This window comes from Pan troglodytes, chromosome 4, assembly GCF_028858775.2.
Source record: "Pan troglodytes isolate AG18354 chromosome 4, NHGRI_mPanTro3-v2.0_pri, whole genome shotgun sequence".
Lineage (NCBI taxonomy): Eukaryota > Metazoa > Chordata > Mammalia > Primates > Hominidae > Pan > Pan troglodytes.
In genome coordinates, this window is record NC_072402.2 from 22,938,146 (window position 1) to 22,959,877 (window position 21,732).

The window sequence follows — 21,732 nt, forward strand, 5'->3', positions numbered from 1 at the left end:
TGATTTCCTTGGCAAAGTCAGACAATGGCAGAGAGAACAAAGATGGGCCAAAGGAAAGGCATTGGGAGGGGCTGAAGGCAGGTTTTGCACAGCTGCGCCTCAAATGAGATGGCAGAGGTGGGAGTTTCCTGGTTTGCGGGTCTTTGCTGTTGCTAAAGACTGCCTCAATATGATCAGTGCAGATTGGGATGCCTAGCAGAGGGGACAGATTCGAATACCCGTGTCACAGTCTTTTTACCTGATCGGGTGTAAACCCTACTCAAATAAAAAGAACCACCTTTCTTGACTAAAAAGTGAGCGGTGTACAGAGGAAAAGAAGCTAAAGCTGTTAACAGCCCTTTCTATTTGCCCAAAGCCACCCAATGTATGAAATGTCTGTTTGTTCACAGACTCTGAAGTGTTGCTTTGTTTGTATCATCCCTTTTCTACAGTTCAGAAACTAAATCTGAAATATTTCACCAAATTGGAAATCCACTCATATCTTCTGGGTTTCTACGTCTGAACTGAAATTGAACTCTGGCACTTTAGTTCACATGATGTTAGAACAATATAACTTTTTGTTTTGAAGAAGAATGCCTTTAAAAGTCTCATAAATGAGTCCAGCCTGTTCTTGGATATCAAGTAGCCTTTATAAACTCTAGTACCTAAATTCTGTGTCATTGTGAATAAGTACCTAAGAAGCAAACATGTACAGATTATGTACCTCAGATTACACACAAGTGTAGAAATAATAAAAATGTATTTGCCCCTTTAAAATCTGGTATTGGAAATTGCAGCAAGAATTGAGGAAAAGAATATTGAAAGACAAAAACAGATTATGATCCAGTATAACACATTAATTAATCTAAAAAAAAGGAAATTACAATGTTAAGTAAGGCTGGAGAGATGTCTAAAGTACAACAAAGATTACTGGAGGAATTTTTTTGTAGTTTTTCTTTAGAAATGTCTATATTTTTAAGTTCCAGGTAGTATAGAACAAAATTTTCATGCATTTTTCTTTCGTGATGAGTACTAAAATAGTTGTTGTCAAAAGAACTATTGAGTATCCAAAGCATGCAGAAAATATCTCATAAAACAAACTAAAATAAATAAATTTGTATAAGAAAGCTTTTCTCAGGCTTGTCAGGAAAATAATCCAGAGTGACTGTGAACTATAAAAGCTAGACAACTTCTCCAAAATAGCAACAGGCAATGATTTCTTAAGGAAACCCAGAGGAGCTTAAAAAATAAATTCAAGGATCCAGCTTATTTTCACTATTTTTGTGGAGTCTCTTCTCAAAACCAAGAACTGAAGTATGTATTAATAATATGATAATAATTTTACTTAAAGGAAGAACAGAATCTGTTCTCAAATAAGAACTGGACCATATAAATATGGTCTCATTGATATATATTTCAAAACATGTGCTACTAGTGATATGATTTGGCTCTATAGCCCCCCGCCAAATCTCATCTTGAATTGTAGCTCCCATAATTCCCACATGTTGTTTGAGGGACCGGGTGGGAGATAATTGGCTCTTGGGGGCAGTTTACCCCATATTGTTCTCATGGTAGTGAATAAGTCTCACGAGATCTGATGGTTATATAAGGGGAAACCCTTTCACTTGGCTCTCATTCTCTCTTGTCTGCCACCATGTAAGATGTGCCTTTCACCTTCTGCCATGATTGTGAGGCCTCCCCAGCCACACCATTAAACCTCTTTTTATTTATAAATTAGTCTCAGATATGTCTTTATCAGGAGTGTGTAAACGAACTAATACAACTAGATTTCTCTGACATGAAAACCTTGCACATTAGTTTCACTTACTTATATGTGTTAGTGGAAAGCGTGTTAAACAGTAGAATAGAAAAAAAGATTTAAAAGTAGGATTATCAGTGGGACAGGAAGTTCTGGATCCCAATTCACCTACAAGAGTAGATGTCATATCCAAATATCCAGGTTTGTGGGCCTTAATCCTGCCATGCACTTTCCTCTTAACTTGTTGAATAGTTTAATAAGTATTGTAAGTTAAGTATCATAAATGTGTAAGCCCTGTTTGCAATGATAATGTCCTATATTTGTAGGAAGGAGTTGTCAGTAGAATATACAAATATTCAGTATTTTGAGACTGCTATGATGGTGTGCTTATCAAGATGAGCCTGGTTTTCACAAAGAATTGACCAGATCTAGAATATTTAGCTCCTGTTACTTAGCCAGTTAATTCTGTATTTTTTCAGATTGTATACTAAGATGAGCATTTTGGCTAAGATGAGCATCAAATTCCTCATTTGATAGTCAAGGTAACACTACCCAGTTGGCAATATATGAACCATTATTTTGGAAAATATGAACAATTCTGTCCCAAATAAGTTTGATTTGCCTGGTTCCATAGAATTGAAAACTATATCAACTGAACTATGCTTAGTCGCTTAGTGAATGCCAAAGTTCTTGCTCCTATATCCTTATTTGGAGATAATCTAAAAAGCCAACAAACAAAACAAAACATTTCCCAACCTTTAATCCGCTGTTTCTCATTGAAAAATCTCTTGGATTCAGTTTTAAAAATAATAGATTAACTAATAATAAAGAAAGTACTACCTTCCATTTCAAATCAAGAGCCATTTATCAAATGCTGCGTTTGTCAGGTTCTGTACTCAGGACTTGAAAGAAAAAGATGAGGCTAATATGGTTTCCACCCATGGATACACTATTTTATATTTGGCAGCATGCAATTACATTAGGATAATTCCTGTTTTATCCTCGCTGGGACTCCATGAGATAGATATTATTTCCCCCATTTTATAGAAGATAAAACTGAAATGAAAATATCACTTGCCCAAGTTCACATTTTTACTAGAGCTAATACTATAGCCCATGTATTTTTCTGACTCCCAATTATTTTCTCTTTTGATTATTCAAAAGCATATGTTTTCCCTAATGTTTTTAGTCAAGATAAACCATGTAGATATTTTAGTGCAGAAGTCTTTCTACTCCAAAGTAAGAATTTCTATACCTTCTCTAAATTTCAGTAGCCATTTCAATATCATAGGAGCAGGAAATTATTCAATTCTTGAGAAAATTAATGCACCTGTGGATTTCATCTTTTGTGCCAGATGAATGGGTGAGGTTGGATTTGATTTGCTCCATGACTAAACTCTAAAATTGGGATTTAAAATGGGTCTGTAATCTCACTCTGATTCCATTTCTCCTGTAATGCTGCCTAATGGTTATGCAAGTCTCAGAAACATATTTAAAGTAATAACATGTCCTTTTATCCAATAACATCAAGCTGAGATCTTTTTTGTTCACTTTTGTTAGACCTTTAACCTTTAAAGGTGAGTCAGGCAGCTGCAGAAAGCCTGATCTTATTTTCTGCCCCTGGCAAGACTTTTTCAAGTTCATCTTTTTTCCCTTCTCTCAAAATCTGACGAAAAATGAAATGTCAGGAAACAAGCTCTTGGGCTAAAAAACTTGTGTCTGTCTCTGTGACAGATGTCATTTTGAAAGGTTTCAGGTCACCTGTCCGAAGTGTGCCAGTGTGATCTGCACTCACGTGACTCGACCTCACACCAACATTGAGTTCTGCTTTTAAAAATAGCCTTGAAAAGGAATTAAATGATTTCAAGTCATTGCTTTTTCCACTGTCTTTTAACTCTGATTAATGAGACAAAAAAGGGGGGTAGGGGAGAGAGAGAGAGACTTTTAAAAAGGACAGCTTGACCTTTGGGTGCCCCTGGCAGTGAACCAATCAGCATTCTTGTAATCCAAACACAGATGCCTGGAGCTAAACAAATCCTATACTTGTGAACAAGAATTCAGCTTTCTGTCAAAATACAGTGAAGATCGCACAATAATGCTTTTAACAAAATATCATGAATTAAAATTTAAATGTATGTGATTAATCGAAAAAAATAAAATTAAACAATGTAGAGTTTCAATAGTGGCTCAATTTAGTTGCAAATCTTTCCAGCAAAAATTCATGTGTTTGGAAAAGTCCTGTATCTTAGTTCCACCCTGGACATAACTCCCTAGTATTTTACTCCAGAAGCACCACTGATGTTATTGTACAAGTCAGTAGTTTGTAATGACTAATTAATGGGGTTGAACTCTGTTCACTTTCTGGATTAGTTATACAATGTTTGAATTATTTATCACAGTGATTTAAAAAACGTTCCTTTTTTTCTCCTTTTTTCTCCCTTTTCCTTATGGGCTTTTATCATAGTCCAGGCAATTGAATAATTTTTTTAAATAGATAATTTTGTTTCATCAGTTTGAGAGTAATCTTGGGGCTTTGCCCCATAACCAAGAAAATAAAAAATTACAGTTTCAAAGACATGTTTGTTAAATCTGTCACTCTAAACAAGAGGCCAGATTGGGAGAGGTGAGATGACCCATGGATATAAACCCAGAACCTTTAATAGCACAACAGAGATGTTAGCTTTTTCATTTTCTTTGCTTGATTCTTATGTTGGCCCAGCCTTGACTTGAAATGAAGATGCATTTCTTGAAGACGTGCTCATTGTATCCTTGTCTGGAACAAGGTTATTAGTGTGTGTGAAAAACTTGAGGGAGAAAAAAAGAAGTGTAGACCTAGAAGGCAATTAGTTAGCTTGAAATAGAAGTGGCAAGCTGATTTTTGGCAATGATTTGTGAAATATTTGTGAAATTTCTTTACCTTCTACAATGATGTTTTAGACTGGTGCTTCTCAAACTTTAATGCACTCGTGAATTACCTGGATCTTGTCAACATGCAGATTCAGATTCAGTAGGTGTGGGGTGGGGACTGAGTGTCTGCATTTCTAACAGATTGCCAGGTGGGGCAGATGCTACTGAGCCTAAGGTTTTAGGTGACTCTTTTTAACTCTCCACAAGTGTGTCAATTGCTTCAAGATTCCCATATAGTTCTGAGGTTCAAAAAGATTATTTTAAAAACTCCCTTCTGACACATTTTTCCTGTTTATGATCTTTTTCTATGTGTCAGTGACTTGATCTCTTTTAGGAACTTTCTAATTTTAATATAACTGTAGTTACATCATCTCAAAATGACTCTACCTTATGAAGAAAAGATACACATAAAGACAGAAACAATGTCAGGTTTTGTCACCCTTGCTCTTCAATCGTTAGTTTCTCACTAGGTTTTGGTCTTGGTGAGAGCATTTTGTATTCTACTAGGTAGTCTCATTAGTACTGACACATCTCTTCTTTGCTATACTGCAATCAGAGAGTGTTCATAATCAAAGGTTGAAGGTCTTTATAAGAATGCACTTGGGCTAAGAAGCACCCAGGGGAAAAACAGTTAAAAATAAGAGCAGTCAGAACTATCAGCAGTGTTTAGACCCAGATAACCACAAACATCCTGGAATTTACTTAACCATGTCTGATTTCCCAGTGAGTCATGTTTACAGCTCTAGATGTTAGTTTACTTTTCCTTCATTTTTTTCTTGATCATTCATGCAGTAGAAAGTGGAAACGAAATCTTCCATGGCAATTAAAGTGCCAATACTTGTGCTAGCTATGTGTTCCTGCTACTGATAGGGAGCGATCTGGCCATTAGTCAAACAAAGCTGTACCAATTTTCTCATGCTCATTACCTATTTATAATATGGACATTCTTATGGCATATTATGCAGCTGCTTTAGCAGGAAACTAATATCAAATGAGAGTGCCCAATTTAGCTTTATCAAGAGAAAATGCACCATATTTAATGCTCCATTTTCATTCTGCGTATCTTAGATATACACGTGATTGCTGAGAATTTTATTCCAGTGTATTTGTAATTGTGTATTCCACTACAAGTTATTTTTGAACTTGATAAAGTTTCTTACTTTCTTTTTGGTCAAATGCTAAGATTATTTAACAAGTGGAAAATAATATTTGCTAATTTTCTTAAAAGGCTGAAGGTGTTTTCTGCACTGAGGGTATAGATGATTACTACCTTATATTAGAAGAACCAAACTCTGAGGTGGGTTGTCTATCACATAGTAAGGCTTTACGGACTACTATACCATTTCTTCCATAAAAGCCTTCATTTTATGTTGCCAATTTCATCTGGTGAGTCAGCCGGACACTCTGGAGCACGTGATTGTGGATTAGACCCAGAAATATAGATTCCGTTACTGCTATTACACTAGACTCTCAGTAACATTACTCTGAATAAGCTTTCTCCTATGAGAAAACCGTTTCAACCTTTTTGATGAATATTGGTGGAGGAAAATAAAATGGGGGACATGGCAGTTGTGAAAAGAGATTTTTTCTGGCTGAAATTAATAATTCTGAGCAGCACTAAAATTAATTACTCTGTAGTTATGAGTAGGCAGTGGATTTATGGTAAATGACAGAGTGTTTGCAAATTTTCCTGACTACTCGATTAGAAAATGCACAAGTGGAGGCGTCAGCCGAGCATGCATTATTTAAGTGGTTGGTGTCTGGCGACAATCTGGAAACTGCAATTGTTGTGGTTGCCGTAGGAAAATTCGCACTTTCTGAGAGAAATTCTTTCACCTTTGTGTGCCCACAGCATGGATCTCTCCTCATGGCAGCTGTAGGAAACACAGGAACTCCGTGACCTGGAAAATGTGGGACAACTGCCACAAGGTGACCCTGGAAGGCTGGGGTAGGCCCAATTAATTTAAAATTTTGCTTGGCCTTGTCTCTTCCAATTTTCTAAATCCTCTGGAAAAATGATTAATGCGTACACTGCCAATGCGAAAATATTTTTGACCCTATTAAAGTCGACCAAGGGTAAACCAAGTGTAGGCTGGCATTGTATCAAACTAGCTTTATTAAATTTGATTGGAGGTTTGTATGAGGAAGGGACAGACAAGGACATTATTTTGCACAGCGGCTCTCTTTTAAATGAAAATATCAAGAGGAATACAAAGTAGCAATATGCCCTGGACAGGAATCATTTTAAATATAGAAAAATACCACCAAGAACTTTGTTTAAAGGGTAAACTGTATTTGCTAGAAAATATTCTGCTATCTTATTGCTATGCTGGTCAATTATTGATGAGGGTGTTTTAATTTATGCAAGGCTTATGGAAGTCTTATATTTCTTTATTTATAGATGAGCTAATTCCACCTTGCTTTCTTTCTCTTGTCTGTTACCAAATTCTACAACTTAAAATAATCTTTCTCCATTTTGAACCTTAGCAGAGCAAGGCTCAATCTTATAGCATTCCCCCAATGTATCTATCCTACACAGTTTTCCAATTAATTAATAAAGTGATTAATTTTTTCCACTTGTTATGTTGTTTTGAGTAAAAATGGCACAATTCTGGCACAATTCCAAAGGATAGAACTTCTCACAGGCACTTCTTCTCCAAGAAAGAGAAAATCATAAGATATAGTGAATGCATAATTCAATTTACGGGTCAACACCTATATTTCACATTTAATGTTTTCCGATAGTTTTCTCAAACTTAGGAGATATTCAGCCACATGAATGAGATCATAAAGAGTATATTTTACCCATTAAACATGTGGAAAATGTAATACTTTCCTTTATAGTAGGGCTGGATCTTACTGACCTCGATAGAGCTAGTGTATAGTAAATACTTATTCAATGACTGAATGGCAGAAACCACCTGTAACCATCTGTTTTCCAAGGGAAGACTAGAGCTACAGCTGGAATGACAGCTTAGCTAATGGTAATAGCTCAGTGAAGGCTCTAGAATACATGAGTAATTGTTAGTCGTTTTAGTCTAGCAAGCATGGATGTGGAGAATAGGTAGTCACAGGAGTAAAAAAAAATCCATGACTTGGGATATTAGCTTTGCCTCAGACTTACTAACTAAAAGACATGAATGAACTATTTATAAGACTTGTCATAGATTGTGTAACTCTTCACCCACGGCTTTCCTCCTCTGCAATGTGTCTTCCTGTAGGAAGGTTATACATTCCTGCACTATTTAACTCAGGCATGCCATTTTGATGTGGTTTAGCCAGCGAAGTATGAGCAGAAGTGAGGTATGTCACTTTCAGGCAGAAGAGTCAAAGCATAGTTGGATTATTCCCTTTTCCCAGTGAATGACCATCAGCAAAGTTCCAGGTAAAGGGCAAAGTGGAGTCAAGTTATAGCTGATTTGTGATAGGCACAACAGTGTGAATGGGAAAAACACTCTTGTTACTGTTAGCCATTGAGATCTGGGATTGTCTATTACCACTACAATACATAGCATATCCTGACTGACACAGATGTAAACTATATCCTTTTGGCATGAGTTAAAGAATATGGTGTTAATTACAACTCCAAGAATTTTGAGATGAAATTAGCTCTCATCTTCCTGCTCTCATGCATGGGAACCTGCTTGCTTTCACACCTGTATCTGTTCTTTCCTTGTTAACGGATAGAGCAAACCTGGGACCAATGGCCAAGCCCCTGCCTGTGCTCTGGATCTCATCACCTCTCAAATACTTACAGCCTTTTCTCTGGGAGTTATCTCTTCTCTCTGACAATGCCAATCTGTCCTTTTCTAGTGGGCCATTCATATCTTCCATGGTAAAAACAATTCTTTCTTGGCTCCACATTCCTTTCAGCTAGCCCCTTTCCATTTCTCTCTCCCTTTTCTCAACCAAATATCTCAACTACTTAACTGTGCGCTGTCTCCACTTCCTCACCTCCCATTCAATCTCTAACCTACTCTGATCTGGCTTTCATCCCACTACTGAAAACAAATTGCTCTTGTCAAGATAACCAAAAGCCTATGTATTGCCCAGTCCAAGGGACACTTTATACTGACTTTACTCACATTCTTAGCAGCATGTCACTGAGTTGGCCATTTCCTCCCTCATGAAAAACTTCACTTGGCTTCCAGCACAGTCTTCTGCCTTTATTACAGGCAGAGATTGTTACAAACAAACCAATTATATCTTTATTTAAAAATATATAATTAAGTTATTATTGACTATAGTTACCCTATTATGCTATCAAATAGTAGGTCTCATTCCTGCCTTTATTCTTTTTTAAAAATTTTTTTTAAAATTTATTTTTATTTTTATTTTACTTTTAAGTTCTGGGATACGTGTGCAGAACGTGCAGGTTTGTTACATAGGTATGCATGTGTCATGGCGGTTGGCTGCACCCATCAACCCATTATCTAGGTTTTAAGCCCCACATGCATTAGGTATTTGTCTTAATACTCTCCCTCCCTTGCCCACCCCCCGCCACAGGCCCTGGTGTGTGTTGTTCCCCTCCCTGTGTCCATGTGTTCTCATTATTCAACCCCCACTTATGAGTGAGAACATGCAGTGTTTGGTTTTCTCCTCCTGTGTTAGTTTGCTGAGAATAATGCCTGCCTTTCTTAACACTTGGTAGTCCACTCTTTTTCTTCCTTTCCTCACCTCTAAAATTTGTGAAAAGTAAACTCCTATAGATCAGTAATTGAGCTCTCTTTTCTTCTATCTACATATTATTTTCCTTTATTGAGTTTAGTTTCATGACAACTCTAATTAGCTCTAGAGTTGCTATTTTGAACTCCCCACCTAGAAACATTCATAAAAGTGTTGTTAATATATACTTCCTTAGTTCCCACTTCAAAACATCCCTTATAAAACTTCAGGCAGAATTTTTAACTTTGCTATTTTAATTCCCTCAGTTGATTCCTTAAAAAAATCTACTGATCACCTATAATGTGCCAGGCACAGTAACAGATATTAGGAATCAGATATAATTCTTGATCTCAAAAAATGTGTTTAGTAAGTGATTAGTGGGGAGGAAAATATGTACATAATTATGGTAAAATGAATAAAATGAGAGCATTTCTCATAATGTAGCTGTATAATACATGGAGGGAACATAAAGGAAAGAGAATCCAGGCTTTCTTTGGCAGTAAGAGAAAAGTTCCCAGAGGAAGTTATGTTTGGGCAAAAACATGGTCAAACAGGAATTTATCAGATGGAAGGAATAGAAAACATTATTCCTAAAGACAGGGAGATGTGAGAAGGCCTGCCATGTTTAGGGAATTAAAAATAGCTTAATATTTTTACGAAGAATAAGGGAGATGAAAATAGGTAAGAAATAAGTCTGAAAGTGGGGACTAGGCACAGGGCTATTTATGGAATTATATTCTTTTGATGTTCTGCATGACATTTCTGAGTCCTACCAATTTTTCTGTGTAAGCCATCCCTATCCTGTAAGAATGGGCTCTATTTATTATACTAAGGGGAGGGCGAGCATAAACAATATTACAATTTTTGAGACTGGAAGCATTGCATTCTGTTATATTTCTAGTCTATTTATCTTTCTATTATATCTCTGTCTATATTGTGGTCTTCTTTTATTATCTGTTTATTTCATTTGGTTTTGAGTAGCAATTTTCTGGAAAGATTGACTCCAAAACTGAATGTTTTGACAAATATTACTGTTTATAATAATCTAATTCCAGTTCTTTACCTTTAAAACTATAGGGAAACAGTGATTCCAAATATTGAATAGCTGTTTGAATACTTAACCCCCTCTATTTAAAAATGGATAAAATCAGGTATAAAATGTTTGGTAGTTACATACTCGAAGAAAATCTCAGTTGGTAGTGAGTGAGTTGTAAAATGCAGTTTATCTGACAGAACCCATTGAAAGTGCATGCAACTGGGTAACTCAGTCCTTTTGGAGTATTGGCAAATATGAGAGTCTCTGTAATTCTATTATAACTATATTCTGAGCCTAAGTTTATTGGTATTTATTATTATGCTCTTGGTGAATAACATTTTTAAGAGATTAAAAACGACAAACCCAGTATATATTCATGTGTTCTTGAATATTTAACACCTGCTAGAGCAATACAACAAAGAACCTCTTTTGAAACTAGCTCAGGTAAGGCAATTTTGCTTCTAAATACAATAAAAATAGTATTTAGAATATTTAAATTTTGTAAAGCAAAATGTAGTTGAGTGATGTGAAAAATGTTTTGATTTTGTTTTACCTTTAAAAAATCCCTTCTATTTTCATTTCTTAATTTATAATATGAAAAACAAATTGATTATGAACAGGATGTTCTAGATGAGACTTTTAACTTCATGGATGGATACGTTGGGGGTGAATCAAGTGGTTTCTGGGACAAATTTTTGCTATGGAGTGCAAGCAGTCACCATTGTCTTACTTGAATTATTTTATAGTGGCAACTGAATGGACTCTGATCACTTCTCCAGTAAATTAGTCATTCTGGTTGGCTGCCTACAGCATTTCTGTGAAAGCAGTAGAACCGAGAACAAAGAGACATTAGTGGTATGAATCAGATTCTACCCTATGACTTCAAAATACAGTTGAAAAAATAAATGAGATGGAAGGAAGGAATGTGCAATCTTAATTTTCTGAAGTTAGCTGCAGTTTGTAAAATGATTCTGAATACACAGCCATTTCTTACTTGTAGAGCTCCAGCCTATTCAAATATTCATTACAATCTTCTATTAACATTTGATAGACTACAGCTGGGTGAGTGGCCATTGACAAGTCAGCTCCACTAAAGTAAAGACTCATTTCTCCCATGGAACTTGAGTTACTGGGCACAGGGATACTTTGTAACTACTTATTATTCACCACCCTCCAACCACATGTGTTAGGACATGTGATGTCCTTAACACTTAGACACGTTCTGGAATAAAAAAGTCTACACTCCAAATTGTGTCAGAAGAAACTCAACAATTCGCAAGATCATTTAAATAAAAAGCTAAGTAATTATGGGCTTCTTTGTTCCCCACAGTGCCTGCCTCTTCTTGGCATTAGGTAAGGTGTTTAGGGATGTTCATTAAGGATTTTAGGCCACTAGAGTACTACTAAGATCGTTAATTTTCACCAGAAATCCTCGAATGTATTATTTCTCAAGTAGGTACTGGAGAAATCTAGTTTGTTATTTCTGATAATGAAAAATGTACTTTTCCGCAATGTTAGTGATGAAGCTCCCAGTTGTGGATAGTAAGGAATTAGGTGTTCGCTTTTCTAGGTGTCTAGGGTTCCATTCTATATCTCAATTTATATGTTATGGCTCTTACATAGCAACCAGTACACTGACAAAGAACTTAGCCTGCTAGAAAATGGGAAGGTCCCAAGTGCAGAGAAGAGGTTGACTCAGGGCTCAAACTGTAATTAAATGAGAAAAACAAATGCCTCCCTGTTTGTCCATTGGATTAAAATAAAATTAAATAAATAAAAAATTTTGATTAAAATGTTTGTTATTTCTTAAAACTGTTATAAAGGTTTAATTTCAATGTTCTTTAAGATGTGGATTAAATATTTTACAAAGTTAATACAAAAATTATTAACACTGGTATGTACAAGATACTGTTCGAAATGTTACAGGAGATGCATAAGTTTAAGTGTAAGATACTATTCTGGGCCGGGTGTGGTAGCTCACACCTGTAATCCCAGCACTTTGGGAGGCCAAGTCGGATGGATCGCCTAAAGCCAGGAGTTCAAGACTAGCCTGGCCAACATGGTAAAACCCTGTCTCTACTAAAAAACAAAAAAAATTAGTTGGGCATGGTGGCAGGTGCCTATAGTCCCAGCTACTCAGGAGGCTGAGGCAGGAGAATCGCTTGAACCCGGGAGGCGGAGGTTGCAGTGAGACGAGATAGTGTCACTGTACTCTAGCCTGGGTGACAGAGTGAGAATCCATCTAAAAACAACAACAACAAAAAAGATACTATCATTCAGGTCTCTCAATGGAGTTTACCTTCTAGTCATGGGATGGTACCAAATGATCATGAAGCAAAGCACATGGGACTTAGAAATACACAACATAGCAGAGAAGGGTGCCAATAGCTCACTCCGATGATTGACTGAAATCTGTTCTTTGTGGTGGCCTACATTAAATCAAGTTGAGATAACAGAAATTCTCTAATGTTTTAAAGTGGAAGGGATAAAAATAATTGGTTAGATATAAGTGTTGCCTTGAAATTATGTATAACCTGCTCACTTTAATTGTTTTCCAAGATGGTCCAGAGAACGTTGTCTTCAATGAAACACTGAGACATACATTGGTGAGAGAATAACAAATTTCTTTCGAAAATCAGTAGTGGCTCTCTCTATCTTTGGGAGTCTTGATGGGCAATGATCCAATAAAAATGGACTTTCCAAGTTCCTTGGGACTTATAGGATTCCAGGATGGCAGAGCATTTAATCACCACTTTAAATCAGTAATAGGGGTGAGTTTTATTAAACATTCTTGGCATCTATCGAAGTTATATTATTTTCCTCCTTTAATCTACTTCTTATGCTGAATTACCGTAATACATTTTTTAAAGTCACATCAGCCTTTCAATTTTATGATAAATCCTATTTGATAATATTTTATTTTGTGGCTGGACTGTGGGAATAACTTATTAATCATTCTTGAATTTACTTACTATAGTAAGTGAAATTGGACTACAATTTTATTTTATTGTGTTATCCGTGTCCAATTTTTGGTATCAGGATTATGCTAGCCTTGAAGAATATGCTGGGCAGGCATCCACATTTTCCTATTTTCTATCCTCTTGGGGATAATCTGTTCTGAGAAGTGTTTGTTAAGACTTTTCTATAAAATCATCTGAGTCTGGTGCCTTTTTAGGCATAAACTTTAAAACTTTCTCCTATAGTAATTATTCTGCTCAGATTTTCTACCACTTCTTGAAGCAATTTTGATCATTTATAGAATTCATCTCATTGAGCTTTTCATTGGTATAAAATAAAACATTCTCAAATTGTTATTTTTAGAAAGGATATGAGGATGGCAAGCTTTTTGAGTCTTTACTTTCCTGAATATGTAATTATTTTCCCCTTATAATTGATTGCAAATGTGGCTGAATCAAGATTTCCAGGTTTAAATAAATATCCTTCCCATTCTTTCAAAGCGTTGCTCCATTGTCTTTCAGAATAAGTTGCCGTTGAGAAATATATATAAATATAATGAATCTCATTCCTTTATACGTCACCTGTTTATTTCTCCAAGGAAATGTTAAGATTTTCCTTCCTTTGGAGTTCTGAAACTCTACAACAATTTGTCTTGAAGTGCATATGTATGTGTGCGTGTGTGTGTGTATGTATATATTTTCATTCTTTCTGTTGAGCCCTAGGTAGACCCAAAGGCATGGTCTTTCTTTAGCTCTGGACAATATTATTTCCATCCCTTTGAAGATTCTATTATCATGGTCTTATTTTCAGGTCTTCCATATGTGTGTGTGTGTGTGTATATATATATATATATATATATTTCATCTTTCAGGATTCTGAGAAAAGAATCCAGCTGTGTGAAGGATGGCCATATCATCATAAAACCACAACACTGGGCTCTTTTCTTTTCTTCAGAGGCTGATATTGAACAGATTACCACCTCAGGTAATAACTGTAATAGGCAGTTACTTAAGATCAAAAGCTCTGAACTATCTGTAGAATCAGAGGATAGAGGATATATTCTCTGTAGTAAATCTGTGTTCAGAAACATGAGGAAATCTAAAATTCCTGATTAATGTTTCTAGTGAGATTTAAAAATATTTATGTATTAGACCCTAACAAGCAACTACGAAGATAAAACAAAATTGTGATAAGAGTATTGTGTGGATATGAAAAAACACAACTGTTAGATTAACAACTTCAAGATAAGAAAAGATTAGCAGAAAGAAAAAATTAACAAAATAAAAAAGATGAAAATATTACAATTCAGGAAAAGTATGAACAATTAAAAATAATACAACAATTTTAGTGATACGAAGATCAGAGATATATGATCCAACCTACAAATATAAAAAGAGAATAGATAAGAAGTAATAAGCAATGATATAATAGAAGAAGATTCACTAGCAAAAGACTGATTTTTAAAAATATAGAATTACATTATATTAGCAGGCAATATTAATTTCAGTAAGTATTATTGGCAAAATTATTGCATTCTGAAAATAGAACAAAAATCTCAGAAATATTAGCAGGAAAACTATGTTACTAATACAGAACAAAATTTAGGCTGGCAATGGACTTCTCCAAATATTTATTTTGGAACACATCTGAAAAAACAACATGAAAGAGAATATTAAATATAAAATTATAGACAAAGATATAACAGACTTCCAATAAAACAGAAAAGAGTAGAGGAACAAAAATTAGCAGTAGCAATATAGTTTTAATATAAAATAGAATTCAAGAACAAGAAGCATGTAACACGATGTTTTTATATTGACAAACGCTAATAATATTCATAGTAGAGATATAATACTCATGAAACATTGTGTAACTAAAAAGGTAAGAAAAATATACGTAGCATAAACTGTTAAAAATACATTGGGAGGCTGACAGAAGCACAGTTATGATGGCATGCTTTATCATACACCATTCTTAGTCTTTGACAGATTGAAAGCCTAAAAAAATAAATGTGGACTGAAAGGACTTGAAAAAATATAATTAACATAATAATTTTATCTATATCTATATTTCTGTTTATATGTTATGTATGGTTACATATATATTAAAAAATTTTATAAAATATGTATGTGGTTGTATAAAAGTACTGTACTCTATGAAAGCCATATTTTCTTTGCAAATGCCTAAAAAACATTTATAAAAAGTGATCACATGCAATCTTAATTAATAACAAGGAGTAGAAAATGGACAAATTATATTCTTTAATGGCATTGCAATGAAATTAAAACCTAATTGCACAAGTCTAAACAAAAAATTCATACCACTTGGATTAAAAAAAAAGCACTTGGCTAAAGAGTTCTTGGATTAAAGTAATAGTACAGACTTTAGCTATGGAGTGTTTAGAGAGACAAGGATAATTTTAAAAATTAAAACCTCTATGATGTTTCCAAAGTCATGGCTTTAAAGAAAATTTATAGCCTGAAGTTCTTTGTTTATTTAACAACAAAGAATGAAAATCAAGTAATTTAATATTAACCCAAAAGTTTGAACATAATAAAACAAACATAGGAAACTCAGGAAGAACAATGTGGTTTAGTTGGTAATTAATTTTTTGGAAACACAACAAAAAAGAGTTATTAGAATAATAACTAATAGAAAAACTGGCATATTCAAAGAAGAACAAAAGAAAGGAAAAACTGACTGTAGTTTATAATTTTTAAGGGGGATATATTAATAGAGATTTTAAATACTTTAAGAGAATTGTACAAACTATGCTAATAATTTTCCAAATCTCAACAAAATAGATAAGCTTCTAACAAGGCATAAGTTATCAAAATTGGTCTGTAAAGAAAAGGAAAAATAGATAGGCTTACGTTTTTTGGAAAAAAAATTAAGGCATAAACTCAAGTTTTAACTTTTGTGCTTTCAAAATATCAAGACTAAAAATTCCTGTAGTACATAAGCTGGTTGAGAACATACGGAGAGAACATCTTTCAAGTAATTTTATGAAGCAAGTGAGTTTTAATAACAAAACATGACAAATTTAGCAGACAGGTAAAAACTATAGATTAATCTCATTACTATACTACACAGATGCAAATAAATAACAGAAAATAAAACACAGAACTTTGTTAAAATAACAAAACACCATAACCAAAACTAGTTTTTAATCACCAAATAAAATAATAACCCATGATTACTTGACATATTAATTGGAACTTTATGTCATAGATTGCAGAATAAAGGTAATATGATCAATATGAGTGATGCCTAATGTAATAGTTTCTTATTGCAGCTGAAACAAATTATCACAAACCTAGTGGCTTGAAACAACATAAATTTTTTATCTTACAGTTCTGGAGGTCAGGAGTCCTAAAATCAAGGGGTGGATAGGACCGCATTCCTTCTGGAGGCTCTGGGAGAGAATCTATTTTATGCTTTTCCAGCTTCCAGAGGCCATCTGCATGTCTTGGCTTGTGTCCCCTTCCTCTTACCCCTCCAATCTCTTCTTCTGTCACCACATTTTCTATGCTGACTCTGACTCCCCTGCTTCCCTTTTATCAGAATACTGTGATTACATTGAGTTCATCAGGATGATTCAGGATAATCTCCCCATATCATATCAAGGTTCTTAATTTAATCACATCTGTAAAATACCTTTTGCTGTGTAAGGTCACAGATCCATAGGTTTTGGGGATTAGGGCACGGACATCTATGGGGGCTGTTATTCTGTTCACCACACCTAAAATGAATTTGATTAAATTTAACACATTTTCTGATAACATTCTTATTAAACTGGGACCAGAAAGATACTTTTTTTTTCACATCATGAAGCATTTGCATTACCAATTAATTACTGCCATCTTATTTTTTGGAGAAACACTGGAGATATTTATATTAAGATGAAAATGAATGTTACCATGCTATTACTTAATATTGTTCTGTCAGTAGGAGCGAATAACACCAATGAATAGGAATAAAGCTTTATCTTAGAAAGAAGATTCAGTTTTCATTATTTTCCAGTGATTTCATTGTATACCCCAAAAGCAGAAAAATTAATAGAAAAACTGTTTGGATTAATATAGGGCTTAATAAAGTGAGTGGACCATGGGGAAACAAACAAAAATGAAATAACCAAATAAATAAATAAAGACTTTATATGAGCAGAAATATGTTTAGTTCAGGCACCAAAAAGAGACTCTATGACCTCAGGAACAAAAAGAAAGGAAGAAAATCAGGATGGGACTTAGACCAATGATTCTCAAATTTTTTTGGTGTCAGAATTCTGTAACATTATTAAGAAATATTGACAATGCTAATGAGCTTTTGTTTATGTGAGTTATATCTGTTGATAATTATTTTATTAGTGATTAAAACAGATAAATGAGAAAAGTATTATTATTATTCGGTAGTTAATTTGAAAACAATAGTAAAGCAATATATGTTAAAATAATAACATATATTTTATGAGAAACAACTATGTTTTCCAACCCCTTCCCTCTAAAATGTAGTGAGAAGGGTGGCATTGCTGTTTACATTTTTTCAAATCTCTAATTTAATGCCAGGCTTAACAGAAGATAGCTGAATTTGTATGTCTGCCTCTGTATTCATTTTGTTGTGACATGCTGTTTTGATTAAAGTATATGAAGAAAATCTGGCTTTACACAGATATGTAGCTGAAAAAGGGAGGAACAGTTTAATATCCATTTTGGAGAATTATGCACATCTCCTTTTAACTTGACAAGTGATAGTTTCTTGAAGTGCAGTTGCAATGAAGAGTCCAAAATTACATTAATGAACTTTTTGTACTCTGCACCATTAAAATCCACTGGCCTGCCTTGTACTTTGAATAAACGTTTTACCCACCCATGATTTTGACTATTTGATCATCATACTTTGATCATTTGAAAAATATTTGTTTACTGAATTTTCAGATTTCCAAAATGATGACACATTTCATTAGACAATATCTAAAGGTGGCATTTGTTAATATCACCACTGATCCCATCAGAAGAGTTTTTAAGTACTGGGAAGATGTCAAGCTTGTAGTGAATATAAGTTCTCTAAAATACAACTTTTTGCTTGATAGCAGTGAGATTTTGGGATTGTTTGCTACTGTAGCCTAATCCAAACTTATCCTGACCAGTATGGAGGTACCAGAAAACTTTAAAGCTGGTCATTTCTGTCTTTTCAGTCAATGGTTCATTCATGATCTATAAGAAAAATAAGCCATTAGTGGTGCTTAGACTACATTTGAAACACATGTGCATATCTGGTCCGCTAATAGTTTACATAAATTCTGATGAGCATCTGAAAACCACGGTAAGAATCGAAAGACTTATTTGGCTGTTTTGGAAGAATGAATTGGAAGTGAATGAGTGAGGAAGGAAAACTGAAGGAAGGGAGGAAACTGTATTAGTAATTTCATTACCGTAGATCCTAATTAGGTTGGGAGTAGTGGAAGTGGGGAAAATGAAATGTGTTCAAGCCATTGCATCTGTAAGTCTTATCATCATTATTATTGTTGCAAATAATTCAAAGAACTTGATGAGAGGTTGAGTCCTGGGGTAAAAGGAAGAGAACTGATACATGACTCTAAGGCTAAATCTGCAGAACGAAGCAAATTTTGGTATTAAAATTGAGTTGGTTTAGTGACAGCCTGGATTAGAGAAAAATGAATTTCACTTTCAACGGGCCAAATTTGCAAAAATGGTGTTCTGTGGATGGATGGAAATATGAGTTTATAACCCAGGTGAAATCCCTCAGGCCTGTAAATGTTAAAAAGGAAGCCTATTCTGGACATGCTAGAGTGCATTTAGAAATGTTCTCCAAGCAGAAAAAAAGAGTTTAGCAAAGGAGGCTGAGCTTAGAAAACATCCACAGATAAAATGAGGAGAGGAACAGGAGCCATTGAAGGAAAGAGAGGAGGAGCAATCTTAACTAAAGGAAGATAACTGTGTGGCTTCTGTATGGAGGCCTGGAGCCTCAGGGCCATATGTGGTTGAGAAACTCAGGATGAGAGGAGGACGGAGGAAAGGCCACTCCAGTTACTGAGAGGGAGAGCACATGTGTTCTCAGATGGAGAGATTTTTAAGTATATTGTGGTAGGAAAACCATTTTATAAGAGATTGTGGAAATTGCAACAGGGAGTAGAGATCACGCAAGAGTGGCAAAAGGAAGACAGGAAAAAACAATAGCGATTGGAATAAATCCTGAGGTCAAGGATTTATTTAAAATGGCTTTTCAAGTTCCTGTTGATTTAAAGGCAGATGGAAAAGAGCTGATAAAGAGAGAAAAAGGTTAGATATTGAGAAATAAAAAAAAGTGCCGTAACGGGGCTTCCCAGGGTATGGGAAAGAATGACATCCAGTTTGACTTTGAAGAGGAATTAAGATTTAGATTTAGATTCTATTATACTTGGAAGGAAAATGACAAAAAGGGGATAAAACTCATTTTATGTTGTGATGATGAGAGTTACACGTTAGGAAGAATGTATCATCCGCTGTGATCAACTTCATGAAGATGGAGGCGTTAGCTGTGCTTGTCCTCGGGTAGACTTTGCCTGCCATCTGCTCACTGGGAACTAGGCTGGGTTTGTACGTGGAGTGTAACCTGAACACTGAAGATTAACATCTGGTTTTATCTAATACAACACTGCAATAAAAAGATAATAATAGTCTCCGTTGGAACTTCATTATAATGAGGCTCTTGCAGAACAATTTCAATGATGAGACTGTCTGAATGTAAAGATCTTCAGTAAAGAAAGCTCCAGATATTCTTTTTAAGTTTAATTCAATGTTAATGAGCTATGTTTTATCATTTGAAGGTTGACAATTAGGTTCCAGTCAAGTAAAACTGATTTTCTTTACCGTCTTTTTAAATTTATGTATTGCAAAATTAATGTAAACATCTTTCCTCATGAACTTATATTACTAAATAAAATGATTTTCATTCTGCTTATAGAAATGTAGGCAGAGATAATATTAATTTACACATTGTTTATACATTCATTTTAAGAAACTTGCCCTCTGATTTATCCATGCTATAAATTGGAATATTTAATGTTAGAATCCACTGATTCTACTGCCCTTCCCTTTACCATCCTTCTCTCTTTTCCTACATTATATTCCTAGTTTATATTATCGTTATAGTCACTCAGTTGCATATATCAACACCCTGGTTCTCTCCCACCATCGAGAAATTCCTGTCCTATTTAACGCCAAGTGCTTCTCCATTTTGTGCTCTTACACTGGTAACTAAAGTAGCTGGAGAAAAATCACACATCTATTAAGTTTGAATTGGGATTTTAATGAATCAGAGTGAAAAATACACATTGGATTTAATTTTCTGTTAGATCCACTTACCAAATTTATAAATAAAACCCATTTTGGTTTCCCAAATCACTTAGAATTCTCTCTTATGCAGAGTCAATTTAAGTTTTTAATTTTAGTCAAACTAATTTTAAATAAATTTAATGAATGAGTATCCCTTTTGTTTTTAACTGTTGATGCTATTAATTCATTCAACGAATGTGTACTAAGTACCTCCCACGTGCTAGTCATGAGGGAAATAGAAATGAACAATGCAGACAAAGTCCCTGCCCTTGTAGAGCTTACATCCTAGTAGGGCAGAAAGGTAAGAAATGAGTAATTAAGCACATGAATACCTGTTAGGTGACACTAAGCCCTGTGGAGAAAAAGAAAAACTGGTCAAGAGGATAAGTTGTAATAGAGCTTGGTTAAGGAGGTGTTCTTAAAAAGTATCATTTGAGTGGAGACCTGAAGGAAGAGAAGGACCAAGCCATCTGACTGTCTGGAGGAAGTCTATCTGAGGCCAAGGGAATAAGGGGAAAACTGTTGAGGCAGGAGTGTGCTTGGCATGCCCAGAGAAAAGCCAATGTGACAAGTATGACTGGTGCTGGATGAGTGAGGGAGAAAGTGACAAGGAATAATATGAGAGCAGGGATGGATGGCAATAACATTGAAGGACTTGGAGGTGATGATGGTTTTCACTCTGAGTGAGACGACCAGTCACTGGAAGGGTCTGAACAGAGTAGTTCCATGATCTGATTTGCATTTGAAAAGAATCACAGAGTAGACAGAAGGGTTGGGGCTGGGGGTGGGTGGGTGGCATATGTGGAAAGTAGGGAGCTAAGTTAGGAGGCTACTGCAATCATCCAGCTGGGCAATGATAACCATTTACATGAGGATAGTAGCATGAGAGTAGTGCAATGTTGTATTTCTGGTTATATTTTGAAAGTTGAGCACATATAGTTTGCTGATAGATCATATATGAGATTTAAAGAGGGGAGACAAACAATAATAACTACGAGATTTTTGTCTTGCAAAAGTATTTTCAGAGATAGAGAAGACAATGGGAGGAGCTGGATTTTTGTCGTGGAGTAAAGGAGAGGGAATCAAGAATTTAA

The 21,732-nt window shown here is 35.0% G+C and overlaps 1 long non-coding RNA gene across 1 annotated transcript in view; it reads left to right on the plus strand.

The window, feature by feature from the left end:
- LOC129143942 (uncharacterized) overlaps positions 1–21,732 on the plus strand; it is a 169,102-nt gene that overhangs the window by 22,199 nt on the left and 125,171 nt on the right. Inside the window, exon 2 of the long non-coding RNA XR_008547902.2 lies at positions 6,498–6,593. This is a non-coding gene — a long non-coding RNA (uncharacterized LOC129143942). The remainder of the gene's footprint in view (positions 1–6,497; positions 6,594–21,732) is intronic.